This window comes from Narcine bancroftii, unplaced genomic scaffold, assembly GCF_036971445.1.
Source record: "Narcine bancroftii isolate sNarBan1 unplaced genomic scaffold, sNarBan1.hap1 Scaffold_134, whole genome shotgun sequence".
NCBI classification, from domain to species: Eukaryota; Metazoa; Chordata; class Chondrichthyes; order Torpediniformes; family Narcinidae; genus Narcine; species Narcine bancroftii.
In genome coordinates, this window is record NW_027211869.1 from 32501 (window position 1) to 42500 (window position 10000).

Below are 10000 nucleotides of genomic sequence, written 5' to 3' on the forward strand. Positions count from 1 at the left end.
TGCCTGGTTCACGAATTGCCCCACGTCCGTTTGGTTCATGAGTTGCCCAGTCCTTCTGGTGCATTGCCGTTCGTAGGTCAGCTTGGTTTACGAGTTGCTCCACGAAAGCTTGATTCACGAGTTCCCTGGCCGTCTGGTTCACGAGTTGCCACAGGTCTGCTTGCTTCACTAATTGCTCCACGTCCATTTGGTTGACGAGTTGCCCGGCACTTCTGCTTAACTAATTGCCGTTCGTAGGTCAGCTTGGTTTACGGGTTGCCCCACGAAAGCTTGATGCACGAGTTGCCTGTCCGTCTGGTTCACGAGTTGCCCCACGTCTGCCTGGTTCACGAATTGCCCCACGTCCGTTTGGTTCATGAGTTGCCCAGTCCTTCTGGTGCATTGCCGTTCGTAGGTTAGCTTGGTTTACGAGTTGCTCCACGAAAGCTTGATTCACGAGTTCCCTGGCCGTCTGGTTCACGAGTTGCCCCACGTCTGCTTGCTTCACGAGTTGCCCCACGTCCGTTTGGTTGACGAGTTGCCCGGCACTTCTGCTTAACTAATTGCCGTTCGTAGGTCAGCTTGGTTTACGGGTTGCCCCACGAAAGCTTGATGCACGAGTTGCCTGTCCGTCTGGTTCACGAGTTGCCCCACGTCTGCCTGGTTCACGAATTGCCCCACGTCCGTTTGGTTCATGAGTTGCCCAGTCCTTCTGGTGCATTGCCGTTCGTAGGTTAGCTTGGTTTACGAGTTGCTCCACGAAAGCTTGATTCACGAGTTCCCTGGCCGTCTGGTTCACGAGTTGCCCCACGTCTGCTTGCTTCACGAGTTGCCCCACGTCCGTTTGGTTGACGAGTTGCCCGGCACTTCTGCTTAACTAATTGCCGTTCGTAGGTCAGCTTGGTTTACGGGTTGCCCCACGAAAGCTTGATGCACGAGTTGCCTGTCCGTCTGGTTCACGAGTTGCCCCACGTCTGCCTGGTTCACGAATTGCCCCACGTCCGTTTGGTTCATGAGTTGCCCAGTCCTTCTGGTGCATTGCCGTTCGTAGGTTAGCTTGGTTTACGAGTTGCTCCACGAAAGCTTGATTCACGAGTTGCCTGTCCGTCTGGTTCACGAGTTGCCCCACGTCTGCCTGGTTCACGAATTGCCCCACGTCCATTTGGTTCATGAGTTGCCCAGTCCTTCAGGTGCATTGCCGTTCGTACGTCAGCTTGGTTTACGAATTGCTCCAGGAAAGCTTGATTCACGAGTTCCCTGGCCGTCTGGTTCACGAGTTGCCCCACGTCTGCTTGGTTCACGAGTTGCCCCACGTTCGTTTGGTTGACGAGTTGCCCGGCCCTTCTGCTTAACTAATTGCCGTTCGTAGGTCAGCTTGGTTTACGAGTTGGCCCACGAAAGCTTGATTCACGAGTTGCCTGTCCGTCTGGTTCACGAGTTGCCCCACGTCTGCCTGGTTCACGAATTACCCGACGTCCATTTGGTTCATGAGTTGCCCAGTCCTTCTGGTGCATTGCCGTTCGTACGTCAGCTTGGTTTACGAATTGCTCCAGGAAAGCTTGATTCACGAGTTCCCTGGCCGTCTGGTTCACGAGTTGCCCCACGTCTGCTTGGTTCACGAGTTGCCGCACGTCTGCTTGGTTTTCGAATTGCCACACGTCCATTTGGTTCATGAGTTGCCCAGTCCTTCTGGTGCATTGCCGTTCGTACGTCAGCTTGGTTTACGAGTTGCTCCACGAAAGCTGGATTCACGAGTTCCCTGGCCGTCTGGTTCACGAGTTGCCCCACGTCTGCTTGGTTCACGAGTTGCCCCACGTCCGTTTGGTTGACGAGTTGCCCGGAACTTCTGCTTAACTAATTGCCGTTCGTAGGTCAGCTTGGTTTACGGGTTGCCCCACGAAAGCTTGATTCACGAGTTGCCTGTCCGTCTGGTTCACGAGTTGCCCCACGTCTGCCTGGTTCACGAATTGCCCCACGTCCATTTGGTTCATGAGTTGCCCAGTCCTTCAGGTGCATTGCCGTACGTACGTCAGCTTGGTTTACGAATTGCTCCAGGAAAGCTTGATTCACGAGTTCCCTGGCCGTCTGGTTCACGAGTTGCCCCACGTCTGCTTGGTTCACGAGTTGCCGCACGTCTGCTTGGTTTTCGAATTGCCACACGTCCATTTGGTTCATGAGTTGCCCAGTCCTTCTGGTGCATTGCCGTTCGTACGTCAGCTTGGTTTACGAGTTGCTCCACGAAAGCTTGATTCACGAGTTCCCTGGCCGTCTGGTTCACGAGTTGCCCCACGTCTGCTTGGTTCACGAGTTGCCCCACGTCCGTTTGGTTGACGAGTTGCCCGGCACTTCTGCTTAACTAATTGCCGTTCGTAGGTCAGCTTGGTTTACGGGTTGCCCCACGAAAGCTTGATTCACGAGTTGCCTGTCCGTCTGGTTCACGAGTTGCCCCACGTCTGCCTGGTTCACGAATTGCCCCACGTCCATTTGGTTCATGAGTTGCCCAGTCCTTCAGGTGCATTGCCGTACGTACGTCAGCTTGGTTTACGAATTGCTCCAGGAAAGCTTGATTCACGAGTTCCCTGGCCGTCTGGTTCACGAGTTGCCCCACGTCTGCTTGGTTCACGAGTTGCCTGTCCGACTGGTTCACGAGTTGCCCCAGGTCTGCCTGGTTCACGAATTGCCCCACGTCCGTTTGGTTCATGAGTTGCCCAGTCCTTCTGGTGCATTGCCGTTCGTAGGTCAGCTTGGTTTACGAGTTGCTCCACGAAAGCTTGATTCACGAGTTCCCTGGCCGTCTGGTTCACGAGTTGCCACAGGTCTGCTTGCTTCACTAATTGCTCCACGTCCATTTGGTTGACGAGTTGCCCGGCACTTCTGCTTAACTAATTGCCGTTCGTAGGTCAGCTTGGTTTACGGGTTGCCCCACGAAAGCTTGATTCACGAGTTCCCTGGCCGTCTGGTTCACGAGTTGCCACAGGTCTGCTTGCTTCACTAATTGCTCCACGTCCATTTGGTTGACGAGTTGCCCGGCACTTCTGCTTAACTAATTGCCGTTCGTAGGTCAGCTTGGTTTACGGGTTGCCCCACGAAAGCTTGATTCACGAGTTGCCTGTCTGACTGGTTCACGAGTTGCCCCAGGTCTGCCTGGTTCACGAATTGCCCCACGTCCGTTTGGTTCATGAGTTGCCCCGTCCTTCTGGTGCATTGCCGTTCGTAGGTCAGCTTGGTTTACGAGTTGCTCCACGAAAGCTTGATTCACGAGTTCCCTGGATGTCTGGTTCACGAGTTGCCCCACGTCTGCTTGGTTCACGAATTGCCCCACGTCCATTTGGTTGACGAGTTGCCCGGCCCTTCTGCTTAACTAATTGCCGTTCGTAGGTCAGCTTGGTTTACGAATTGCTCCACGAAAGCTTGATTGACGAGTTCCCTGGCCGTCTGGTTCACGAGTTGCCCCACGTCTGCTTGGTTCACGAGTTGCCTGTCTGACTGGTTCACGAGTTGCCCCACGTCTGCTTGGTTCACGAGTTGCCGCACGTCTGCTTGGTTTTCGAATTGCCACACGTCCATTTGGTTCATGAGTTGCCCAGTCCTTCTGGTGAATTGACGTTCGTACGTCAGCTTGGTTTACGAGTTGCTCCACGAAAGCTTGATTCACGAGTTCCCTGGCCGTCTGGTTGACGAGTTGCCACAGGTCTGCTTGCTTCACTAATTGCTCCACGTCCATTTGGTTGACGAGTTGCCCGGCACTTCTGCTTAACTAATTGCCGTTCGTAGGTCAGCTTGGTCCACGAGTTGCCCCACGTCTGCTTGGTTCACGAGTTGCCGCACGTCTGCTTGGTTTTCGAATTGCCACACGTCCATTTGGTTCATGAGTTGCCCAGTCCTTCTGGTGCATTGCCGTTCGTAGGTTAGCTTGGTTTACGAGTTGCTCCACGAAAGCTTGATTCACGAGTTCCCTGGCCGTCTGGTTCACGAGTTGCCCCACGTCTGCTTGGTTCACGAGTTGCCCTACGTCCGTTTGGTTGACGAGTTGCCCGGCACTTCTGCTTAACTAATTGCCGTTCGTAGGTCAGCTTGGTTTACGGGTTGCCCCACGAAAGCTTGATTCACGAGTTGCCTGTCCGTCTGGTTCACGAGTTGCCCCACGTCTGCCTGGTTCACGAATTGCCCCACGTCCATTTGGTTCATGAGTTGCCCAGTCCTTCTGGTGCATTGCCGTTCGTAGGTTAGCTTGGTTTACGAGTTGCTCCACGAAAGCTTGATTCACGAGTTCCCTGGCCGTCTGGTTCACGAGTTGCCCCACGTCTGCCTGGTTCACGAATTGCCCCACGTCCATTTGGTTCATGAGTTGCCCAGTCCTTCAGGTGCATTGCCGTTCGTACGTCAGCTTGGTTTACGAGTTGGCCCACGAAAGCTTGATTCACGAGTTGCCTGTCCGTCTGGTTCACGAGTTGCCCCACGTCTGCCTGGTTGACGAATTACCCGACGTCCATTTGGTTCATGAGTTGCCCAGTCCTTCTGGTGCATTGCCGTTCGTACGTCAGCTTGGTTTACGAATTGCTCCAGGAAAGCTTGATTCACGAGTTCCCTGGCCGTCTGGTTCACGAGTTGCCCCACGTCTGCTTGGTTCACGAGTTGCCCCACGTCCGTTTGGTTGACGAGTTGCCCGGCACTTCTGCTTAACTAATTGCCGTTCGTAGGTCAGCTTGGTTTACGAGTTGCTCCACGAAAGCTTGATTCACGAGTTGCCTGTCCGTCTGGTTCACGAGTTGCCCCACGTCTGCCTGGTTCACGAATTGCCCCACGTCCATTTGGTTCATGAGTTGCCCAGTCCTTCAGGTGCATTGCCGTACGTACGTCAGCTTGGTTTACGAATTGCTCCAGGAAAGCTTGATTCACGAGTTCCCTGGCCGTCTGGTTCACGAGTTGCCCCACGTCTGCTTGGTTCACGAGTTGCCGCACGTCTGCTTGGTTTTCGAATTGCCACACGTCCATTTGGTTCATGAGTTGCCCAGTCCTTCTGGTGCATTGCCGTTCGTAGGTCAGCTTGGTTTACGAGTTGCTCCACGAAAGCTTGATTCACGAGTTCCCTGGCCGTCTGGTTCACGAGTTGCCACAGGTCTGCTTGCTTCACTAATTGCTCCACGTCCATTTGGTTGACGAGTTGCCCGGCACTTCTGCTTAACTAATTGCCGTTCGTAGGTCAGCTTGGTTTACGGGTTGCCCCACGAAAGCTTGATTCACGAGTTCCCTGGCCGTCTGGTTCACGAGTTGCCACAGGTCTGCTTGCTTCACTAATTGCTCCACGTCCATTTGGTTGACGAGTTGCCCGGCACTTCTGCTTAACTAATTGCCGTTCGTAGGTCAGCTTGGTTTACGGGTTGCCCCACGAAAGCTTGATTCACGAGTTGCCTGTCTGACTGGTTCACGAGTTGCCCCAGGTCTGCCTGGTTCACGAATTGCCCCACGTCCGTTTGGTTCATGAGTTGCCCCGTCCTTCTGGTGCATTGCCGTTCGTAGGTCAGCTTGGTTTACGAGTTGCTCCACGAAAGCTTGATTCACGAGTTCCCTGGATGTCTGGTTCACGAGTTGCCCCACGTCTGCTTGGTTCACGAATTGCCCCACGTCCATTTGGTTGACGAGTTGCCCGGCCCTTCTGCTTTACTAATTGCCGTTCGTAGGTCAGCTTGGTTTACGAATTGCTCCACGAAAGCTTGATTGACGAGTTCCCTGGCCGTCTGGTTCACGAGTTGCCCCACGTCTGCTTGGTTCACGAGTTGCCTGTCTGACTGGTTCACGAGTTGCCCCACGTCTGCTTGGTTCACGAGTTGCTCCACGTCCATTTGGTTGACGAGTTGCCCGGCACTTCTGCTTAACTAATTGCCGTTCGTAGGTCAGCTTGGTCCACGAGTTGCCCCACGTCTGCTTGGTTCACGAGTTGCCGCACGTCTGCTTGGTTTTCGAATTGCCACACGTCCATTTGGTTCATGAGTTGCCCAGTCCTTCTGGTGCATTGCCGTTCGTAGGTTAGCTTGGTTTACGAGTTGCTCCACGAAAGCTTGATTCACGAGTTCCCTGGCCGTCTGGTTCACGAGTTGCCCCACGTCTGCTTGGTTCACGAGTTGCCCTACGTCCGTTTGGTTGACGAGTTGCCCGGCACTTCTGCTTAACTAATTGCCGTTCGTAGGTCAGCTTGGTTTACGGGTTGCCCCACGAAAGCTTGATTCACGAGTTGCCTGTCCGTCTGGTTCACGAGTTGCCCCACGTCTGCCTGGTTCACGAATTGCCCCACGTCCATTTGGTTCATGAGTTGCCCAGTCCTTCTGGTGCATTGCCGTTCGTAGGTTAGCTTGGTTTACGAGTTGCTCCACGAAAGCTTGATTCACGAGTTCCCTGGCCGTCTGGTTCACGAGTTGCCCCACGTCTGCTTGGTTCACGAGTTGCCCCACGTCCGTTTGGTTGACGAGTTGCCCGGCCCTTCTGCTTAACTAATTGCCGTTCGTAGGTCAGCTTGGTTTACGAATTGCTCCAGGAAAGCTTGATTGACGAGTTCCCTGGCCGTCTGGTTCACGAGTTGCCCCACGTCTGCTTGGTTCACGAGTTTCCCCACGTCCGTTTGGTTGACGAGTTGCTCGGCCCTTCTGCTTAACTAATTGCCGTTCGTAGCTGAGTTTGGTTTACGAGTTGTCCGGTATGGTTATTAACGAAGAGACTGGAAGTCGTATGGGGTCGGATCCACGGAGTTCGGCCGACCAGGTCGCTCCCTTTTCGGTAGGACTTCCGGAGCCCGTGCCGCCGATCATCAACTTGCATTTTCTGCACGGGGGGATTGGCGGACTCTCCGGAGATTTCAGGTGCCGTGTTTTGAACTCGGTGACCGGTGGCCAGGGGCCGACCACGACCGCTTCGGGAGAGCTGCGGTGTCTGCCCTCTCCCTGCCGTTAGGTCAGAGAGTCAGCCTCGCCGCCAGTTGAGTCTTGGCACTCAGCTGAACGATTTGCCCTCCGCCCGGTTGAGATTCTGGGTTGCCCGGAAGTCGGATGGGGTTGGATCCGCGGCGTGCGGCCGACCAGGTCGCTCCCTTTTCGGTAGGACCTCCGGATCCAGAGCCGCCGATCATCAACTTGCATTTTCTGCACGGGGGGATTGGCGGACTCTCCGGAGATTTCAGGTGCCGTGTTTTGAACTCGGTGACCGTTGGCCAGGGGCCGACTACGACCGATTCGGGGGAGCTCCGGTGTCTGCCCTCTCCCCTCCGGCGGGGCAGAGAGTGGCCCTTGCCGCAAGTGGAGGCTTGGCACTCTGCTGAACGATTTGCCCTCCGCCGGCTTGAGATTCTGGGTTGCCCGGAAGTCCGATGGGGTCGGATCCGCGGCGTGCGGCCGACCAGGTCGCTCCCTTTTCGGTAGGACCTCCGGATCCCGAGCCGCCGATCATCAACTTGCATTTTCTGCACGGGGGGATTGGCGGACTCTCCGGAGATTTCAGGTGCCGTGTTTTGAACTCGGTGACCGGTGGCCAGGGGCCGACTACGACCGATTCGGGGGAGCTCCGGTGTCTGCCCTCTCCCCTCCGGCGGGGCAGAGAGGGGCCCTTGCCGCCAGTGGAGGCTTGGCACTCTGCTGAACGATTTGCCCTCCGCCGGTTTGAGATTCTGGGTTGCCCGGAAGTCCGATGGGGTAGGATCCGCGGCGAGCGGTCGACCAGGTCGCTCCCTTTTCGGTAGGACCTCCGGAGTCCGATCCGCCGATCATCAACTTGCAATTTCTGCACGGGGGGATTGGCGGACTCTCCGGAGATTACAGGGGCCGTGTTTTGAACTCGGTGACCGGTGACCGGTGGCCAGGGGCCGACCACGACCGCTTCGTGGGAGCCCCGTGGCACCTCTTCTTGGTCGGCTCGTGAACTCGGGGAGCTCCGGTGTTTCCCTTTTCCCCGCAAGAATGGCAAAGTCCTAAAAGAAACCTAAGTCCGGTCGCGGAAGTCCCGATCGTATCGGATTCAAGGGTGTCTTACCGGCCACAGTGCTCAACTGACGGTCATGCTTCCGACAGTCGGCCCGCTTGGCAATGGCTTGCTCCTGCCAGCCCGCCAGTTAACAAGTTCCCCACGGAAGTCCATGAAGTTAACATCGGATGGCTCAGGCCGGCCTCACGAGACTTCGGCCGGTGGGACCTCCGCGCGGTCGCCCGCCGACGTCGCATTTGCATTTCTGGTACGGGCACTCCCGGTCATGGTTCACGAGTTGCCGCTGGAGGCTCTGATGAGGGTCCGATTTTCGACGTGAACCCGGGCTGAGATGCAGCATCCGCGGTCGACCCTCCGCGAGCTACCCCGCCGAATCGAAAATTGCATTTTCTGTACGGGGGGATTGGCGGAGTGCCCGGAGATTTTCGGGAACACGTTTTTCAGAGACACTTAGAAAAAGTTTTGGTATGTTGGTCACTTCGTGCATTGTCCTTAAGTGGTGCCACAATGGGCTCGAAGGCAATATAATACTTAAGGTTGAAGGCACTAAAATAGACGGGAAGGCAGCACCGTCAAGAGTTTGGGCAAGAAGGGCCAAGTGTACATGCTCGGAAGCTATGAAAGAAGGGCGAGGCTTCGGGCTAAAATATACCATGCTCTCATTCGTCTGAGTTGTCCTGAAATCGTCGTTCCTGGATCGATCGTGCTTGTCGTGTTCGTGCCGTATGGAGAGGCCCGGCGGCCCAGCGGAGACGCTGGTGTTTCAGGCTTGGGACAGACTCCACCACGCGGCCCTCTGTCGGTTACCCCTAACTGCTCAGAGGGAACACGACCAGGGCTTTTATCCCCCCCACCAGTTTGGGAAGAGACCTTCTCCGCAGCAATTGACGGTTCAGACGAGGGGGTGACTGGGATCTTCCTCCGCAGCAGTTGACGGTCTTGCGGCTGGAGATCCGTCTTTGGAGTAGCCCCTGCATGGGTTTTGTTTGGCGGCAGAGCACCTCAGGGAGGAGGGAGGTACTTTGTGCGCCCGGCGGTGGTTCCTTCGGCCGGCCTCAGGGCGTTCCACCCACCGCCGAATCTCTGTGGGCCTCGGGAGTTTGCGGAGCCCGGACGCTCCAGGTGTTGGATCATGGCCTAACCAAGGACGGGGCGAGATGACCTCCGGGGTCTCGCTGGCCAAGAGAGAGGGCTTCTCAAGCAAACAAACCTCGCACCCCGCGAGGGTGGCAGACCGGTGCGTACGTGGGCCCAGGGCGCGTGCGCTGCCTGCCGAGCTGGAGGCGATAAAGAGTCTGACCACACACACCAAAGAAGTGTCACGAGCTGAAACCGGCACAGGGCTCCCTAGGTCGGCAGGGGAGACCACGTGCACGGCCGTTTTCCAATCCCCCTCGGCAGGCGACCGGGGCTGGGCAGAGTGCAGAGAGCGGGCAAGCTGCCACGCCGGCGGGCGGACAGGCGTGTGCAGGTGCAGAAGGCCGCTGGGGTCTCGCGTGTCTCTCTGCGTCGGTGAGCGCGACGACCGTGTCAGTCTGTTTGAGCCACCTGGACGGCACGGGGCTGCTGCCAATGTACGCTCACTCGCTTCACTTTACTCAACCCTCTCCCCCTGCGTGGTCCCGTTGATCATAGACGGGCGTCACGTCGGCGGTGGTGGCGTCTTCGAACGCAGGGTTAACCGGGCAAGCCTCAACCGATCCCGCGGCCTCAGATGGTACAAACGTCAACCCTGGCGCGCGTGGCTGAGGTGGGCATCCACTGCTCAGTTGCTTCGAACGGAAGGGCTACACCAGGTAAGCCTCAACCGATCCCGCGGCCTTCATCGGTCCAAACTTCTAAACCGTTGGGCGTGCGTGGCTGAGGTGGGCAAGTACTGCTTGGTTCCTTCGCAGGACGTGCGACTGGGTGGGCCTCAACTGATCCCGCGGCCTCAGATGGTACAAACGTCAACCCTGGCACGCGTGGCTGAGGTGTGGGCACGGTCCTCGCCCGGTTCCCTGTTTGGTTCGTCGCGCTGCTTCTCGTCCCTCGGCGTCGCTTGCTTGTGATG